This window comes from Mus caroli, chromosome 1 (assembly GCF_900094665.2).
Source record: "Mus caroli chromosome 1, CAROLI_EIJ_v1.1, whole genome shotgun sequence".
Classification (NCBI taxonomy): Eukaryota; Metazoa; Chordata; class Mammalia; order Rodentia; family Muridae; genus Mus; species Mus caroli.
The window spans coordinates 139,196,405-139,217,265 of NC_034570.1; the positions used below are offsets into that span (position 1 = coordinate 139,196,405).

At 37.6% G+C, this 20,861-nt stretch overlaps 1 non-coding gene across 1 annotated transcript; it reads right to left on the minus strand.

Annotated features, from left to right (window-relative positions):
* Positions 1 to 3,880: 3,880 nt before the first annotated feature.
* Positions 3,881 to 4,012, minus strand: LOC115032470. The gene has a single exon (XR_003838144.1). It is a non-coding gene; the product is annotated as a small nucleolar RNA SNORA17 (small nucleolar RNA).
* Between the last annotated feature and the right edge of the window lie 16,849 nt (positions 4,013 to 20,861).

Below are 20,861 nucleotides of genomic sequence, written 5' to 3' on the forward strand. Positions count from 1 at the left end.
TATGAAAATTGAAAAGCAAATGCATGTGATTAGATAAGAATATATGCAGAGCCATTTGGAAATGATTTTGCAGACTACGTGAGTATGAAGATTTCTAGTAATGATAGAACGGTTATTGGAGTGGTAATCCACACTCTCTGGATAGTTTCCTAATCCAATTGAAATGCTTATAGTCAGAAGTATATGCCTATAGGTCAATAGAAAGATGTGAATAGTTCTCTACTTCTCACTACTTGCTTGGTTCAGGGAAGGCACTACAGTGAGAGATGAATAGTTTAAAACACTAATCTCTATACTTCTTGGTGATGGCTTACAGAAAACTGTTTCTAGAATTGTCCTTCATCCTGAGAGAGACTTTTGTACCACCGTATGCTCTGAATAGAATGAGATCACTTTTGACTAGGAGATAATAAGTATAGCATTTATTATACGTGTGTATCTCTTTTGATAATAACGTCCTAGTTTTGCTCTATTTATTTTTCTATTTGAGATATGGGCCACTGGTTAATAATGCTGCCCTGGACTTGACCTGTAAGCCAGGATTTTATTATTGTTTTAAAGGCGATTAAGCTTAGTATCTGAGAATACAAGTTTGAGCCAACATACATAGCTTTAAGTCTAATAGAGGGAAATTGCAGCACCAATCTCCAATAGAAATGGCATTAAGAGAGGGATAGTATTGCCGTCCCACATTCAAGAACTCTGTTCTTTTGTATCCAAACGCTGACACCATTGCATTCACTAGCAAGATTTTGCTGAAAGGACCCAGATATAGCTGTCTCTTGTGAGACTATGCCGGGGCCTGGCAAACACAGAAGTGGATGCTCACAGTCAGCTAGTGAATGGATCAAAGGGCCCCCAATGGAGGAGCTGGAGAAAGTACCCAAGGAGCTGAAGGGATCTGCAACCCTATAGGTGGAACAACATTATGAACTAACCAGTACCCCGGAGTGCTTGACTCTAGCTGCATATGTATCAAAAGATGACCTAGTTGGCCATCACTGGAAAGAGAGGCCCATTGGACATGCAAACTTTATATGCCCCAGTACAGGGAACGCCAGGGCCAAAAAAAAATGGGAATGGGTGGGTAGGGAAGTGGGGGGGGGGGGGGTATGGAGGGCTTTTGGGATAGCATTGGAAATGTAATTGAGGAAAGATGTAATAAAAAAAAATATATATATATATATAGAACTCTGACCCATAATTATTCTTCTCTGAAAGAACTGCAGGTACAAAAATGGAGAAGAACCTGAGGAAAAGGAGATCCTGTGAAGGGCCCAAAGTGGAATCCAGATCAAGGGGAGGTCCCAAGGCCTGACACTTCAACTGAGGCTAAGGAGTGCTCACAAAATGGGGCCTATCATACCTGCCTTTTGAAAAACCCAACAAGCAGCTAAAAGAGTCAGATGCATATATTTACCTTCAATAAGTGGAAAGAAGCTGCTGACCATGGTGGTTGATTTAGGGAAAAGCTGGAAGAAGTTGAGTAGGAGGGCAACCCTGTAGGAGGACCAGCAGTCTCAATTCATCTGGACCCCTGAGATCTCTCAGACACTGAACCTCCAAACAGGTAGTATGCACCAGCTGATATGAGGCCCCAAACACATATAGCAGAGGACTTCCTGGTTTGGTGTTCAGTCAAGAAGATTATACCTAACCCTCAAGAGAATGGAAGCTCCAGAGAGTAGGGAAGTCTGGAGGGATGGAGGCTTTGAGGTGGGAGCATCTTTGTGGAGACAGGGGATGGGGAGGAGGTATGGGATGTAGAATAGTCAGAGGCTAGACCAGGTGGGGTCTAAAATCTGAAATGTAAAAAAAAATTAAATTTAATTTAAAAAAGCAAATGATTATATGATTAATGCCTATACTTGTTAACAGAGATAATTTTATTTACAAAGAAAATCATATTTATTATATATGTATTCTCACATTTCTCAAGTTACAATAAGGCTCACTATTTGCCCTGAATTTTTATTTCATATTTGTCTTTTTATAACTTAAATTTTATTGTTCCTTTTGAAATATGCATCATTCACCCAATCTGACTCTTCTCCAACTCCCTTCATACCCACCCTCCACCCTTTCAAACCTCCTTCTGAACAACAACAACAAAACATCTTGATGCTGTAGTGTGTTAGAGTATGTTCCAGAGTGTTTCCTTTTGTGCACACTTCTTTGTTTGCAAATGTTTATTGCAATGACTAATTGGTCTAGGAAGAGGCCTCTCTATCAGCAAGTAACATCATTGGGACTCCCTCTGATATCCTGTTGTTTCCAATGACATGGAGATCCTGTAGTTATGGGTCTGTAGAATAGGCTGCTTCAAGTACTCTAACAAGCTTAGCAATGGAGTAGATGTCAAGGTGGTTGAATTCACATCATGAGATCTGGACTGATCCAGAGGTATCTGAGCTGATCAGCCCACTGGTTCTTTCGCTCCCACACCCTGAGAGCTGGTGGAATCACCACCACTCCCTGCCACCAGGGTCAGTTCTACCCTGATGCAAGTCCCACTCTCTGAGTGTTGTAGCCAGTGAGGGTCATGACAAATTCTCTTCTCATGACCCTGGGGCCAGTTCTCTTGCCTGTCATAGATGGCAAGGGACTAGGGAGGGGAGGAGTGCATCTCTTCCCTCATCTAAAACACTGCCCAGCTGAAAAGACTCCCACATTCATGCCCATAGGGCCAGCTCATCCACTCTTCCATCATCAAGGTCAGCTCTACTGTGATACCCAATAAGGGGCAGGGCCTACTCTACTGAGTGCTACATCAGGTGAGAGGAAGAGCCAGGTCTTCTGCTTTCTGTTGGAAATGGATAAGGGGTGTCAGTCATCTCTCCCTTGGACATGTCACCAAGTGGCAGACAAGTTGAAGGATCAGCTCTTCCATATCTATGCCCTGTGGACCTGCTCCTCTATAGATTATGTCACCAGAGTAGGCTCTACTGTGCTAACCAGGAGAGACTCAGAGCCCACTTTCCTAAGTGCTACAGCTGATGGAAGGCAGGATCTGCACTCCTGCTCTCTTTTCCCTAGCGCCAGGTCTACCACCTGCTGCAGGTGGTAAGTGGTGAGGGAAGACAAGGGTATCTCTCCGTTATCCAAGAGATGAGTAGTAGGGCCCAGTCTCCCAAGTTCTTATCCTCGGGCACTGACTTTTCCACAGGTCTAGCAATGGGGAGTTCTGGAGCCAGCTAAGGGCATGGTCACCACTCTTGCTCTCAGGCTCCCAGGATATTTTTTCCCATGATACACAGCTGAGGAGTGGGGCCAGTTCGTCACGGCCTTCACACCTCAACATATCTCTGGTTGGCAACCCAAACCAGGATGTCCCCCTGACCTTTGGTGGTAATGGGTCTCTGCTGCTTCAAGGACACAGACCCAGATGCCATAATGGTAGCATTGGGCAGAACCTCACCATTATCTTAGGTGACATTGCTGGCTACTCACATCAGGCTGTTCTTCACTAATTTTGAGACCCTACTTCTGTCTTTCTTCCTTGTACCCACATCCTTCTGTTTCTCATTCTCTTTCTGTCCACCACTTACTTGTTCCTCTTATCGGCACCCAAGGTCTCTGAGTTTCCAGGGTCATTTTTGGAGTAGTCTCAAGAGTGCAATTCCTACTTATGAATTATGGTACCTGGCAGGGGTCATCTCAGGTATGATCTACTCCCTCAGGCCTTTGCATTGCCCAGCACAACTGGAAGTTATCTCAGGCTAGAATCTCACTTAGCCCACCCCAGTAACTTCCTGTTCTTACAAGGAACTCCTGGTCCCAGGCGTGGTTCTCCTAGTCTCTGGGCTGTTCTTGTCTCTGGGAGCCATAACAGACTTTGCAACAACAGACAGGTGATAATCTCAGGCTTGTTTTTTCAGGGAATGTTAGGCTACTAATCATTTAGATGTTTATAGGACAGAACACTGAGGTTAGACATAACATCCCTCCTCTCTGCCACCTACTAATGCACATGTGACAAAATAGCCACACTTGCAATGCCTCTATGGACAAGTTCATGGTTTTTTAATTATTATTTACTTCTTTATTCTTCTCCTCCTAAATCCTCTGGTGTTTCTTTTTCTTTTTGATTTCAAATCAGCGTTTGTTAGATAATTAAATAATTTCACACCTCAAAATTACTCAATAATAATAGTAATAATAATAATAGCTATGATAAAAAGTAAGCCTAAGTTACATATAAGAAACTAAGAAATATTTTGTACATGAAGAAAGACAGCAATAGAAGCTGAGACTTGATCATCAACTTCATATATTATCATTTAGCTATCTGCTATCTTTTAAAAACTAACTAGTATCTTACTTTTAGAAAAAAGAGAAAAAGAAAAGTAAACAGGAAAGAAAGAAATGAAAAAAGAATAAAACACATTGTTCTGAATCCTAATAAGTTTGAGAGTTCAAGATGAGTCACTAATAACGTTTTTATATATAAAATATTCTGCATAATAAAATTTAAATAAATTATATCTTACCAGTTAATTAGTGTTCTCCAATGTTCTAATGTGGAGAGATATAAAATAGTAACAAGAGAAAGTTTTTAGACATAATTATTGTCCCTTCCTACTGTGAAAAGCAATTCTCATTTTCTTTTCTGTAAATATGTGGAAGGGGAAATAGGTTGCAGCTCCACTAAAAGTAAATGTTCATTAGTGGGTGGAAAAAATATAAAGTGAATATTTTACTTTAACCTAAGTGACAGTGGCTTATACAGCTAATGATTTACAGAAGCATTCTGGGAAATTGTAGCTGCTTGCTCCTAATACCCTAAAAAGTTAATGTTAGCAGATAGAGTAGATTTTTTTATTGCATTGCAATTCAAATCCCCTTGTCTTCTCCCTGCATGATGCTGCCTGTGGCAGGTGTTATCCCACAATTAGTTCAACTAATAATGACCATTAAGTAAGACTTTGGTAGGTGCAGGCACTTTACATGTATAATCTAATTTAATTTAATCACCACATCAAGCTACTTTTATTAGAACTGCATACATAATAAAGAGAAGAACTGTGGCTGAATAGCAGGGACTTGGCCCCCACAAGCTGTTTGGCATCACACTCTCCAGTTTGGGGATCATTAGGGTCAGAAAAAGGTCAGTGAATGTTTTAGACTTGATAGAGTTTATCCTCTTGTGCTTCCTGTCTTCTTGTTTCATAGCATCGTGACATTTTATAAAATCTACTTTACCATTGAACTTTATAGCACATTTAGTTATACTAATATTCCATGATGAATAAAATAAATTAGATGTGCATATGTCCAATATTTTTCACAGATTTGTGATTCATTAGTTGGGTAGGTGAAAGATATATGCACATAAATGTATGTAACACCGATTGAAGACCTCAAGGCTAAAACATTGAAAGAGAGCAAGGGGAAGGGGTATATGGCGGGGTTTGAAAGTTAAGAAAGGAGATAATGATGTAGTTATATATCTCAAAAAAACATATTTTAGCTGGGCATGGTGGCGCACGCCTTTAATCCCAGCACTTGGGAGGCAGAGGCAGGCGGATTTCTGAGTTCGAGGACAGCCTGGTCTACAAAGTGAGTTCCAGGACAGCCAGGGCTACACAGAGAAACCCTGTCTTGAAAAACCAAAAAAACAAAAACAAAAACAAAAACATATTTTAATACAGCTGGCTGAGTAAGAAAATGACAATAATAACCCCAGTTGTTGGAAAGTGGAGACAGATCGGGAGTTCAAGCCTAGACTCCAATATAAAGAATCCTAAAGCCAAACTGGTATATCTGAGAAATTTCCTGAAAACAGAACAAAACACATGAAAACGTGGTTAAACACATAAAGAAAACTTAACAATATTTAAATTATTATTCTTAATTTTTATATAATCATATATTAAAAAGGCCAAGCACAATGTTCACAATATATAAGTCCTAAAGTTTCATTTGTTAATTATATTTTATTTGTTCCAGTTGGCAACAGTCAAATTTTACCTGTTGGGTAATCTCACAGACCTTTAATTAAAAAATACGTATACTAACACACTCTTATCTGAGGTAAATTCACTAAAATTCTCTTTAATAATATGCTTGGAATTCCAAAAATAAAACAAATTATATGTTTCTAAAAAATTATTGGATCACTGTCCCGAGCTACGGTTCTCCCTGGCAAGAACACACTGGGACAACTGGAATCTTCTGCAGCAAAAGCTTTATTGCTTCTTTAGGAGGGAAGACCCTGAACCCAGAAAATGGGGTCACTTATATAGCCCTCAGCCATGGTGTTTCAGCACCTGATGTGGCGTGTCAGCTCCTGATTCGTTGCTTGCCCATCACCCCACTACAAGGCACACCGGAGGCCAGCGCCATCTTATAATGGCGATTGCTCGCGGCTCGCGATTGCTCGCGGCATGGCTCTCCACAGATCACTGAAGTTATTGTCAGATTTGCAGGGTCAACACAAATATAGTCATCCTCCAGGACAAGCAAGTAGATAAAGATTGAGCTGAAGTACTGGGCTGCATGTCGTATAGATCATCATCGACAATTTAAATGCTTTTAAGAAGTAGCTTCCTCTAATTAACTAAAGATATTGATACATATACATATATATTCATACACACACACACACACACATATGTAGTTTTTAAGGTCAAAGAAGGAAAAATACATACTTAATTTTAAGGGAGATATTTTATATAACTACTTAAGTGATGAAGTTTAAGGATAAGTAAACAGCAAAGCAAACACTATAATCAAGAGGGAGTGACTCAAAGACTGAGCTGTTGGTAAAATTATCACTAGTTTCAAAACCTTATATATATATATATATATATATATATATATATATATATATATATATATATATATTAATATTATCAATTGTTTTCCCTTGTTAGAATAATACATTTATCTTTAATTAATTATACTTATTTAGGCAATTAGCATTTTATTGGAATGAAATATGTTCAAATTATTTTCTGTAAAAGTAACTTTTATTTGCCTGAATTGTTGTTTCAGAAGATTACTGTCTCCATCTGCTATCATAAACCTAATCCTGCAAGCTTCTAGTTGTAGTTAATCTTATCTAGGCCTAGAATAATTTCAGCCTCTGAGACTACAGTTTAGTGTTAAGGTTACACTTTCTATTTCCTTTTTGAACTCTGGGTATTTGGTTCAATTCAACTGTTTTTGCTCAAACTCTTCTCCAAGTTGATTCAATTTGGTTCTTCTCAGCTTCTTACTCAATTCTTAGGATTGGCCTCAAACTAAATCTAGCAATTCTCTAGCTTCAGCTGGCTCTGCTGACCTGCACTGAATTGTGTGAACTCTGTACTGCACTCACTGCACTGACACCCAACTGACTGCCCCGATTTCACTTCACAGACCTCAGCTGATTGAACAGAACTTCCTGACTCTCCCTGCACTGCTCTTAAATAGTTCTCCTTTCCTGTGCCCTTTGTGAGAGCTGAGCATAGACTACCTCAGACTCATTTTCTCAAATCTTTCTCTGATTCATCACTTTTCCAGACCCTCAAGGAGACCTCATTTTCAAACAAGGTTTCTTCTTTCTACAAACTAACCTTACCTACATTGTTTGGGATTAAGGGTGTGTACTAAGGGCTTGTCTGTAATCCAGGCAGAACAGCCATGTTGCTGGATTAAAATTCCTCTAAAATTTATATCTCCCATATTGAAGTATAGAATTCAGTATTATTTACAATCACTAGGGATGGGATATAATATCATAAATCTTTTTAAAATATAGTTTAATTTACTGCCTATTACAAAACATTCCCATATTCTACCTTCTTTCAACAATCTCTTGTAAATCTGATGATTCTACTCTCAATTTCTGTGAGACTGAATTTTTTTTTTTTTTACATTGTGAAGAGAGGATAAGAATGTCATCATGTGGAATTTTTCTTCCAGTGTCTTTCAGTTGCTGGAAACTTGCTTTAATGCTTCATGTTTTATAAATAGTGCTGAAATGAACATAAGAGTATAGACATCTATTTTATGAACTTACCTGTATTCCTTTGGATATAAGTCCATGACTGAGATTGGTAGATTTATAATTTAGTAGTCTCATGCTTAGTTTTCTATAGAGCCTCTCTATAGTTTTCAGTAATAGCATTATTATTTACATTCTCACCTACACTATATTAACTTTTTACATGATTTCAATTTATGTTTATTTTAATACTCATGCAATCTTGAATAGAATACTATCTTACTGAAATTCTGATTTCTAACCCCTTGATTATTAGTAAAATTCACACACACATGCTGCATGATTGCTAATTTTATTTTATTTTATTTTTTTGATAAATGTTGGTTTAGCTGTATTCTGCATGTTTAGTTGCATTATGTTCCATTTTACAGTGAATTGTTTCGTTTCTCAGTTATTCTGAACATTTAACACTTGCTACAGATATATTCAGGCATGGTGTTTTTCATTGTCTTTCATTGTGTATCTACTGTAGATCAAACCAAACTGTAAATTGAGTTCTAACACTGAAGTTAAAGTAAATGAGGTAAAAAACTTCCCACAAATATCGTGAATTCATGAATATTAACAGTGACTGGAAGAGCAATGAGGTGTTAGCAGAAAGTAATGAAGAGAGAGTAAATAGTATATAATATAGATATGTATTAAATTATCTCTCTATTTGTATATGTTTGTGTATTTGTGCACATAAGTTCATGTGAAGACCTTGTGACTGCATAAATACACTAAACAAGATTATAAATAGGTGAATATATATATATATATATGTATATATATATTCACCACCAATCTATGAGCATGAGAGGTCTTTACAACTTCTAGTGCCTTATTTAACCTCTTTCTCCAGATATTCAAATTTTTCATTTTAGAGATCTACTACAGCATCAGTTAAATTTAACCCTAGTTTGTTTGTTTGTTTGTTTTAAATTTACTGTGAAAAAAATATTTTTCACAATCTATTCAACAGCTTGCTTGCTTCTAAATGATTATTGATTTTTGGTTAGTTGTTTTATATCCTAACACTTTGCTGGTAGTATTGATTATTTCTATAAAATTTCTAGTGGATTTTTTTAAAATATCTATTAAATACTATTTTGATGGTTTGTATCTCTTAGACCCAGGGAGTGGCAGTATTATAGGATGTGGCTGCCATGCCTGCCTGGACACTGCCATGCTCTTGCCTTGATGATAATGGACTGAACCTGTGACCTGTAAGACAGCCCCATTTAAATGTCCTTTATAAGACTTACATTAGTCGTGGTGTCTTTCACAGAAGTAAAACCCAATGTCAAACATATCATATCATATCATCTCCAAATAGTGATATTTGACTTATTTTCTTACCAAATTAATTTCCTTCTATTTGAAATTGTTCTGTATAGGGCTTCATTGACTATGTCACATAAGATTGGGGATACTGGCAGCTCTTTATCACTCTTGTTCCTGTGGCTGCCTTCCAGAAATTGAAGGTAAAACTATATGAGTGAAGAAACCAAACACGCCATATAAAGTAATTGGCTATTTTAGGCACTGATTTTGGATTATGATGGTGTTGCATTTGTTTCCCATTCTATACTTATGTACTAAATAAGATGCTATTGAGAAGTGGAACAACATTGTAACACTAAAAGTAGGTACACTGACTAGATCAGGTTCTTTGGGACAAAGGTCAGACTTAAAGTTTTTACCCCATGTCACAATTGTAAGTCTATGATTTGTTAAAACTAGCATTAAAAGAACATCTATTTTGGAAATAAATTTCCTTTGCCAAGACTGAAATTTATTTTTCTTGTGTATAAATTTGATGTTTTGTGTGATGGTTTGTATATCCTTGGATCAGGGAGTGGCACCATCTGAAGGTGTGGCCTTGTTGGAATAGGTGTGACCTGGTTGGAATGGGTGTGTCACTGTGGGTGTGGGTATAAGATCCTCACCCTAGTTGTCTGGAAGTCAGTCTTCCACTAGTAGCCTTTGGATGAAGACAGAACTCTCAGCTCCTCCTGTGCCATGCCTGCCTGGATACTGCCATGCTCCCACCTTGATGCCTTGATGATAATGGACTGAACCTCTGAACCTGTAAGCCAGCCCCAATTAAATGTTGTTTTTATAAGACTTGCCTTGGTCATGGTGTCTGTTCACAGCAGTAAAACCCTAACTAGGACATTTTGATACTGTTTCTCTGATGAGTTTTCTGATCATGTAGTAAAGCATTTGGAGTACTCTCATGCCTTAGATGTGTCAGTGATTAAACCATTCACCATACCAACATAAGTACTGGAGTTTGGATCCATATATATATATATGCCAGATAGATGTAGCAGACCACATGTTAGTCCAATAAAGGTAGGCTGTGACAAAAAGGGAATTTCTAGAGTTAGTCAGCCATTGACACTAGCAAGGTCAATGAGTTTGGTTTGATTTACAGAACTTTTTAAAAATGAAAAGTTGTTTCAGTGAAATGGGGAGAGCAACTGAGAATGGTTCCCAATATCTTCTGCTGTATTTGTCATGAACAAATTTTTTAATTTAATATGAAGAAAAACCACATAGCAAATCTCCAGTATATATCCCTGCTCCTCAAAATAACAGAGATCCACCTGATGAGAAAGTCAAGCCTTGGACCATAATTATATCAAGAACTATCCCTTATTATTTAATAAACCTCATTTAAAGCATAATGCTTATATATGAGAAGTACACCATGATTTTTAAATTCTTCATGACCGCAGAATATACATGATCATGGGTCAAGAAATATTCTAAGTACTGGCTACGCTATTGCCCAAAATACAGTACTACTGGATGTAACATAATTTTGCTTCCTGTAGTTACTAATATAAATCACACTATGGATCATCATATAGGTATTTCCTGTGGAGCTTCACAAAATAAAAAGACAAATATCTCATATACTATACTATTCCTTAGGAGGCAAATTGCTGGGCAAAGCATTGTGTTACCTGAAATTGTGATTTTAGTGTTATTTTTCTTAAAATTTGAAGTAGTTTAGGTTCTTGACAAGCCCAGCATATTAGTGACTTTACTCAATGCTGTGATCCAATACCTGTCATGAAGGAACTTAAAGGAGAAAAGTTTTCCTGTTGTCTTTCACACTTAGGCTAAATAGTCTATTATGGCATGAAATGCTAACCACAAGTGGGAATTAGTTGGTGATGTAGTTTGTGAAACTAGTAAGTAGAGAGATATTTCTGATAGCGCTCAGCAAAGTTTTAGTTTTCTATTCTGTCCAGAAATCCAATCACATGTTTGTGCTACAAACTTTCATCATGACTGTTCTCATTATATTTCCCTCAATCCAGATTCTCTCCCAAATATGCTAAAAGAGTTGTTTCTGTTTAGGAATTTTCCCCTGTGCCCATATCTTGAGGCTCTTCCCCCACTTTCTCCTCTATAGTCTCAGTGCCTCTGGTTTTATGTGGAGGTCCTGGATCCACTTATTCTTGAGCTATGTACAAGGAGACAAGAATGTACCAATTTGTATTCTTCTACATGATAACCACCAGTTCAGCCAGGACCATTTGATGAAAACACTGTCTTTTTTCCACTTGATGTTTTTAGGTCCTTTGTCAAATATCAAGTTACTATAGGTGTGTGGTTTCATAGCTGGGTCTTCAATTCTATTCTATTGATCTACCTGTCTGTCGCTGTACCAGTACCATTCATTTTTTATCACAATTGCTCTGTAGTACAGCTTGAGGTCAGGGATGATGATTCCACCTGAGGTTCTTTTATTCTTGAGATTAGTTTTTGCTTTCCTAGGAATTTCTTTACTCCAGATTAATTTGCAAATTGCCCTTTCTAACTCTGTGAAGAATTGAGATGGAATTTTTATGGGGATTGCATTGAATCTGTAGATTGCTTTCAGAAAGATAGTCATTTTTACTATATTAATCCTGACAATCCATGATCACAGAAGATCTTTCTGAACAGAACACCAATGGCTTGTACTGTAAGATCAAGAATCGACAAATAGGACCTCATAAAATTGCCAAGGTTCTGTAAGGCAAAGGACACTGTCAATAAGACAAGACAGCAACCAACAGATTGGGAAAAGATCTTTACCAAACCTAAATCCAATAGGGCCCTAATATCCAATATATACAAAGAACTCAAGTACTTAGACTCCAGAAAAACAAATAACCTTATTAAAAAATGGGATACAGAGCTAAACAAATAATTCTCAATTGAGCAATACCAAATAGCTGAGGAGCACCTGTAAAAATGTGCAACATCTTTAGTCATCACAAAATGCAAATCAAAACAACCCTGAAATTCCACCTCATTCCAGTCAGAACGGCTAAGATCAAGAACTCAGGTGAAAGCAGATTTTGGTGAGGATATAGAGAAAAAGGAACCCTCCTCCATTACTGGTGGGATGGCAAGCTGGTACAACCACTCTGGAAATCAGTTTGGGGGTTCTTCAGAAAATTAGACATAGTACTACCAGAAGATTCTACAATACCACTTCTGGACATATACCCAGATGTTCCAACTTGTAATAAGGACACATGCTCCTCTATGTTCATAGCAGCCTTATTTATAATAGCCAGAAGCTGGAAAGAATGCCAAAGTCCCTCAACAGAGGAATGAATACAGACTATGTGGTACATTTATCCAGTGGAGTACTATGTAGCTATTAAAAACAATTAATTTATGAAATACTTAGACAAATGGATGGATCAGGAGGACATCATCCTAAGTGAGGTAACCCAATCACAAAAGAGCACACTTGATATGCATTCACTGATAAGTGGATATTAGCCCAGAAAACCAAGATAAAATTTGCAAAACACATGAAACTCATGAAGAAGAAAGACCAAGTGTGGATATTTTGATCCTTCTTAGAAGATGGAACAAAATACCCATGGAAAGAGTTACAGAGACAAAGTCAGAGCTGAGACTGAAGGAATGTTCATCCAAAACTGACCCACCTGGGAATCCATCTCATAAATAACCCCTAAACCCAGACACTATTGCAGATGCCATCAAGAGCTTGCTGACAGAAGCCTGATATAGCTGTCTCCTGAGAGGCTCTGCCAATGCCTGGCAAGAGCACATAGGAGGAACAACAATATGAACAAACCAGTACCCCCACCCCCAGAGCTCCCTGGGACTAAACCACCAATCAAAGAAAACACATGGTTGAACTCGTGGCTCTAGCTGCATATGTAGCAGAGGATCGCCTAGTCTGTCATCAATGGGAGTAGAGGCCCTTGGTCCTGTGAAGGGTCTATGCCCCAGTATATGGGAGTGCCAGGGCCAGAAAGCAGGAGTAGTTGGGTTGGTGAGTAGGGGGAAGGTGTAAGGGGATAGGGAATTTTCATAGGGGAAACTAGGAAAGGAGATAACACTTGTAATGTAAATAAAGAAAATATCTAATATAAAAAGTTTTTTTTCATATATGTATTTAAGTCCTATCAATTGAGCAATGCCATTTTATTATAACTATACTCCTCTTCTACCTAACATCCAACATACTGCTTTTAAGCCAAATTATTTACCTCTTTTCCAAATAAGATTATAGACCAGTCATATCAAAAATACACTTCTCCCAACTTAAAAATCCTCACAAGCTGTGATAGCCTGAATGTGCTTAGCTCAGGGAATGGCACTATTAGTAGGTATGACCTTGTTGGAGTAGATATGACTATGTTGGCAGAAGTTTGTCATCGTTGGCTTTAAAACCCTTGTTCTAGGTTTGTAAAAGTCAGTCTTCTCAGAACAGTCTTCAGATAAAGATGTAGAACACTCAGGCCCTCCTACACCATGTTGGCTGGATGCTGTCATGCTTCCCAGTTGATAATGGACTGTGCCCTGAATCAGTAAGCCAGCCCCAATTAACTGTTGTCCTTATAAGAGTTTCCCATGGTCATGGTGTCTGTCACAGCAGTAAAATCCTGAGACACATTCTTCAACATTTTTACCACTATTTAAACTTCAAAGGACAGAATCTATTCTGAGTACAGGAAAGCAATTAATCTGAAATTCCTATATCATGGGAAACAAGTAGCATATTTTCTACATACACCAGCAGAAAGTACATTGAAAAGCTGAAGGATGAGCTTAGCAAGGTAAATTGATGACAAAGCAACACAAACTTTAACAGAATGATCATCAAAGCTTATAGTTCCATGTCAGTCATCTGCAGCTCATGATGAAGTCATCTGGATTCAAAAAGTTTGGACCTTTACCCATCTAGCTTTGTCACCTTCAGCAATCATGGTTTCTCTGCTGGACCAGCTCCAAGTGAAGAATAGAGATGATTGAGTAAAATTTTATGGCTTCTTTTTAAAGTTGGAAAATTTTAGACTTGTATCAATTTCTGTTATTTGGGAGCCATACAAACCCATCCACAAAACCTTTTGACCCACAATCTTTTTGCCCATTAAAAAGTACAACGGCTAGTGCAATGGTGTTTTAAAGCTTTTTGGAGTGGGCAACCAATGACTAGTCCAGCTTGAGGTATGTTTTGTGAGAGGGAGCCCATGCAAAACACTGCAAGGATAGCCAGAAACCAGCAGCGGTAAGGCCAATAGACCTATGGTGGAACCAAACACAATTGGCAAAACAAAGCAGACAACCAACCAACCAAACATACAAAAAGGAGTCAATTAAATGATCCCTAATGTCATTCTGCTATACTCATAGATCAGCACATAGCCCAATGATTATCAATGAGTTTTTCCCTGGTATCTAATGAAATCAGATGCAGAGACCAACACTAGATATCAACAGCCAAACACTAGACAAAGCCAGAGAAATTCCTTGAGAGAGGAGGAGAAACAATTGTAGGATCCAAAAGTGTAGAGGATACCAGGAAAACATGACTGACAGAATCAAATAAGCAGGGCTCATAGGGGCTCACAGAGTATGAAGTCACAAGCACAAACCCTGTGTGAGTCTGATCTAAATCCTCTATATGTACTTTATGTTTGTATAACTTGTTCTTGAGGTACTCCTAACACTGAGAGTCAGGGGAAGGTCTCTGAATTATTTAATAATATAAAACTTATGATCTTTGCACTGCTAGAAACAAGGTGTCTTAGTTAAGATTTTACTGCTGGAACGGATACCATGACCAATGTAAGCCTTATAAAGGAAAACATATAATTGGACTTGCTTACAAGTGCAGAGGTTCATTCCATTATCATGAAGGTGGGAGCAGGGTAGCATTGAGGTAGGCATAATACAGGCAGAGCTGAAAGTTTTATATCTTCATCTTAGGGGTACTAGCAAAATACTGACTTCCAGGCAGATAGGATGAGGGTCTTAAGCCCTCACCCACAGTGACATGCCTACTCTAAAAGGGCCACACTTCCTAATAGTGCTACTCCCTTGGCCAAACATATATAGACCATCATACAAGGATAACAAAAACAAACAAACAAAAAAAAATAGCTTTTTTTTTTTTTTTTTTTTTTGGTTTTTCGAGACAGGGTTTCTCTGTATAGCCCTGGCTGTCCTGGAACTCACTTTGTAGACCAGGCTGGCCTCGAACTCAGAAATCCGCCTGCCTCTAAAAAATAGCTTTTTAACAACATGCTGTTTTTGTCCTCTAAGGTGCAAATTTAGATTATAATTTGATATTCTTTAAAGGTGGATATTAAAATGATAATATTCCCCCTAATTACTGTTTTAGTTGATTACCTTTAGATTAAGAATGTTTTGTTATGCCTCTGTCCCACATTTTTTATTAAATATTTTCTTTATTCACATTTCAAATGTTATACCCTTTCCTGGTTTCCCCTCTGAAATCCCCATCCCCTCAACCCTCCTCCTGCTCACCAACCTACCAACTCCTGTTTCTCTGCCCTGGCATTCCCCTACACTGGGGCATAGAGACTTCACAGGACCAAGGATCTCTCCTCCCATTGATGACCGACAAGGCCATCCTCTGCTACATATGCAGCTAGAGCCATGAGTCCCACCATGTGTACTCTGGTTGGTGGTTAAGCTCCTGGGTGCTCGGGGGGTGGGGATGGGGTACTGGTTAGTTCACATTGTTGTTCCTTCTATGGGACTGCAAACCTCTTCAGATCCTTGGGTCCTTTCTCTATCTCCTCCATTGTGGACTAGGCGCTTAGTGCAATGATTGACTGCAAGCATCAACCTCTGTATTTGCCAGGCACGGATAGAGCCTCTCAGGAAACAGCTATAGTCAGTAAGCACTTGTTGGCATCCACAATAGTGTCTGGGTCTGGTGACTATATATAGGATGAATCCCTAGGTAGGCAGTCTCTGGATGGTCATACCCTCAGTCTCTGCTCCACACTTTGTCTCTGTAACTCCTTTCCTGGGTAATTTGTTCCCCCTTTTAAGAAGGATCAAAGTATTCACTTTGGTCTTCATTTTTCTTGGGTTTCATGTTGTTTGTGAATTGTATCTTGGGTATTCTGAGTTTCTGGGCTAATATCCACTTATCAGTGAGTGAATACCATGTGCTTTCTTTTTTGATTGTATTACCTCTATCAATTTTGAGGGAGAAGAAATCAATCAGAGATGGCAGACAGAGGGACCTGCATGGGAGAGGATACTATGGGAGGGGAAAAGGAGAATGTGATCAAGTATTGACAGGGTTTGGGGGTAGCCCTGAGGGCCAGCAGAAAGAATAGAATAGGAATCAGGGAGTAGGAGGTAAGGTACCCTCTAAAATGTACCAGAGACCTGGAAGCTAAGAGACTCCTGGGACTCAAAGGAATGGACCTACAAAGGGGAGAGGGAATTTGTAGCATCCACCTCCAGCAGAAAGATAGGACATCAAGTGGAGGGATGGGGTTGCTATCCCACAGATAAAAGCTCTGACTCAGAATAGTTCCTGACTGAAAGAACTGCAGGGACAAAATGAGAAGAGCCTGAAGGACAGGAAGTCCAGTGACAGCCCCAAATTGGGATCCAGCTTAAGTGGAGACTCCAAACCTGACACTTTTACTGATGATATGGTGTGTTTGCAAACAGGAGCCTAACTTGGATGCCTTCTGAGAGTCTCAACAAGCAGCTGAAAGTCAGATGCAGATACATCCACCCAACCAATTAACAGAAGCTGAGTACTCTTGTGATTGAATTAGGGAAAAGGTGGAAGAACCTGAGGAGGAGGGTTACTCCATACTAAGACCAGAAGTCTCAACTAACCTTGACTTTCAAGATCTCTCAGAAATGGAGACACCAACCAGGTAGTATACACTATCTGATATGAGGGCCCAGACACATATACATCAGAGGACTCTCTGTTCTGGCTTCAGTGAGAGAAGATGCGCCTAACCTTTGAGAGACTTGAAATCTTAGGGAGTAGGGAGGCCTAGTGGGGTAGGGGTGAGGACATTTCCTTGGAGATGGGGGAAGGTATGTGATGGGAAACAGTCAGAGGGCAGACCAGTAGGAGGATAATAACTGGACTGTAAAACAAGATTAAATAATAATAATAAAAATAATCTCAACTATTAGCTGTAAATAAAATTGTAATGCATTCAAGAAACCAGTTCTCACCTGTTTTAATTACTATAAAACAGGTGAAAGAATGCTAACTACATCATTTGTTTTAATAACCAAAATTTCCCCATTACATAAGCTGTAATTCATATTTAATAATATTTAGAGTTATACATTAAAACATTCTAATGTTACTCTTTACCAACCAGATACATTTTGTTCTAAAGAAATAAAAAATTATATATACAACATTGTAATATAAGCAAGTGAGGAGGTAAGAAACTTGAAACCAATTATAGAACTAGTAATTTCAGAAATATTGGGATTTTGAACTGTCTAGTGTCAGAATATGAACTAGTAATTACATGTAGGTAATTTTGAAAAGCTTTGGAACTCAGTCAATTTTAGAGTAGTGATATTTTATAATAATTTTATGCCAGTATTCAGAAAATATTTCTTAAAATTTTCTTAATATTTCTGACAAGCAAATTTACTGTCTGCTCTTTTTTTTTTTTTTACATTCTAGGTTACTTATTTTTACATGTATATCTATGGGTATATACTTTATTTTTGTTTGTTTTCTATATAAATATTTTTATATAACATATATACACTTTTAAACTGACAAAAATGCTTTGGACTATTATTTATTGAAATACAGTAATATTTGTCTATGATAATATGATATAGTTTATTATCTCTTTAGTATGTTACAATACAAAAATAAGTTACTGGTAACTATTGGCAAACACATGAATAAATGAGTGATTATGCTCAATGAAGATCATGCTCATTACACAATTTTTTTCAAAATTTATTGTATTAATATGAATTTCATCTTAGTGGAAACTTGATAACATTAAAGGCTCATTAAAGTTTAGTCAAAGGTTTGTTTGCCTCAATGATATTAATTTTAATTAAGTGTACAATGAATCTTAGATACAATTCTAGGTTAAATATAACTTATTTGACTATTAATATAAAAAATTTATAAAATAACTGAATATATAATTATTTGGTCTTGAAAGTTTTACATACAGATATTAAAGGATGATTTGACATAAATGTCATTAAATAAGTAAATGTGACCTAGAAAATATTAAGTTTCATTTTAACAGGTTTGTACCATGTTTATAAAAAACAAAAAAGACATTAATGAAACACATTTCAAAAGTAATATATTTATGCATATATAAGACCAACAATTAATGAAATAATGTGTGTTGATCAAATATCCAAGTATACTTTTACTATATAACAGAAATGTCTCCAAGGGGAGAGAAGAAGTATAAGTAAAGCATCATGAAATTCTGATATTTGTTGAAAAAACACATCATGTTAACCATACATACTTGTGATTTTAGTATTGTTGAGAATATATGTCTTCTAGAGAGTGTCAGTCTACACCTACTATCATGACTAGAATGTGAAGCATGGATGACATAGATTCCTCTGTAGTTACAAGGAGTAATTTATAAATACTCATTTGTTCTTTCCCCAGTGGTTAGCCCTAAACACATACACATAGTAAGCAATACCGATGAACTAATCATAATGAATTTATACACACACACACATACATATACATATACATTCTCATACACGTGTAAGAAAAAGTTCATATAAGAAAAAGTTATATATTTGAGGTATGTGGGGCTCAATAATATACCTGGAGCAAAAAGAAAAGGTGTCAAAATTATGTAAATGTAAAATTAGTAATAAATAAATGTGGGACACTGTAACTTACTAGGAAATGAGATAAGGTAGAGTTGGTCTGAGTCCATAGCATACTGGCACCCACCTGAGACCATAGGTGGCTCCCTACTTCCTGCCATATTCCTGCCCTGGAACACATGCCACACTCCCCAGATCAATCTTGTAGACAAGAGCAGAGTTCTCCATGCTAAGGAGGTATCTAGAAGCACTGAGAGTTTAGCACGTAAGCCCCATTTCCCAGATATTCCTCCTTGAAAAAGATATTTAATGTCTGATCCAACGTGAGAAGTTGATAACCATCCATTTCCCAAGATGAACAGTCCATAAATGGTATGGATAAACATGTACTATCTCTTCCATAGAATCGTTTGGAGGGAGCATGGAGAAATGCCTTCACCTACATAAACACAGAGTAAGTCTCCTGTTGCAGCCCTCTCTGTACTTCCAAGGAACCTCTAAATCAGAGTTCCCCATTTTCCTAGCCCCAGGTTTGTAGTTGTCCTTAACCCGTGGGCCCCAACAGTACCGACCTTGTCACTGGCCCATGGACCCCCAATCCTTTATACCTGACTCTTCTTTATGATACCCCAACAGCAACCAGGTGGCTGAGAGTCAGGGAACCCCAACTTTGACTTCCAACATCTTCGACTGTGTCTTTCCATCCCCTGAGTGGTTTCTCAGTGATTCCCTAAACCACAACACCCAACAAGCACTTCCCACTTTTTGCCTCCCCAGCTGCCATGTTCAGCACCTTATTAGCAGGGTAAAATGCAGTCCCCCAAAATGAATGAAAATCAATTAACGCTATGGAAAATATTACTTCAAAATAATTTACTGTGACTAAATCACAACTAAGCTTCACTGTTACAATGCTAAATATTCTGACTATGATGAGTCTAATAGAACTCTTAGGTTATAAAGGTTACCAAGGACTTTCAACTAAGATACTAGTGTTGAAGAATTTGCTCATCATTGATTAAATACAGTAGTTGAGGCCTTTAAGTAGTTAGAGTTTGAATAAAGCTTCACAACCAATATGTTTAAGCATGTCATGATTCTCTACCGTATTTTTACAAATTTTATTCATCACTTTAAAGATACTTACTACCATATTCTTAAGTTGTTATGAGCTCTATGTGGAAATTCGATGAATTACCAAAGATTCTGATTATGTTTAATGAATAGTTGTTATAAAATATAGTTCAGCTAACATATGAACAAATGTATAGTTCAGTAGGATGTAAGGTTGAATAATATGCATTTTAATTTTAAATAGAAATAATTTTTATTTTATGATGGCAAAATAAATAACTTAAATTGATGCTGTATATCATGAAACTATGAGTTACATATATAATGTGGAATGGTAAAACACAGCTAATTTATAAATACATTACCATGCTTAGTTCTTTTGTAGTGCAAACACATAATACCCAATTAATTAGTAATGTCCAAGAACACATTTTATTGACATTAATTGTCATTATTATGCTGCCAATAAATTTCTTAAATGTATTTACTTTGCATGCTCTTCCATCAACATTGTTGTTTCAATATGGAAGTCAGCTCAGACATCAGAGCTTAAATTGACCACACCTGTTCTTCTGTTCTCCCCTTGAATTGATGACAGGTAGAGGGAATGACAACAAGCACTGCAATTGCATTGCTATTCCAGGGAGTCAAATGGGCAGGAGTGCAGAGGGAGCTCAAA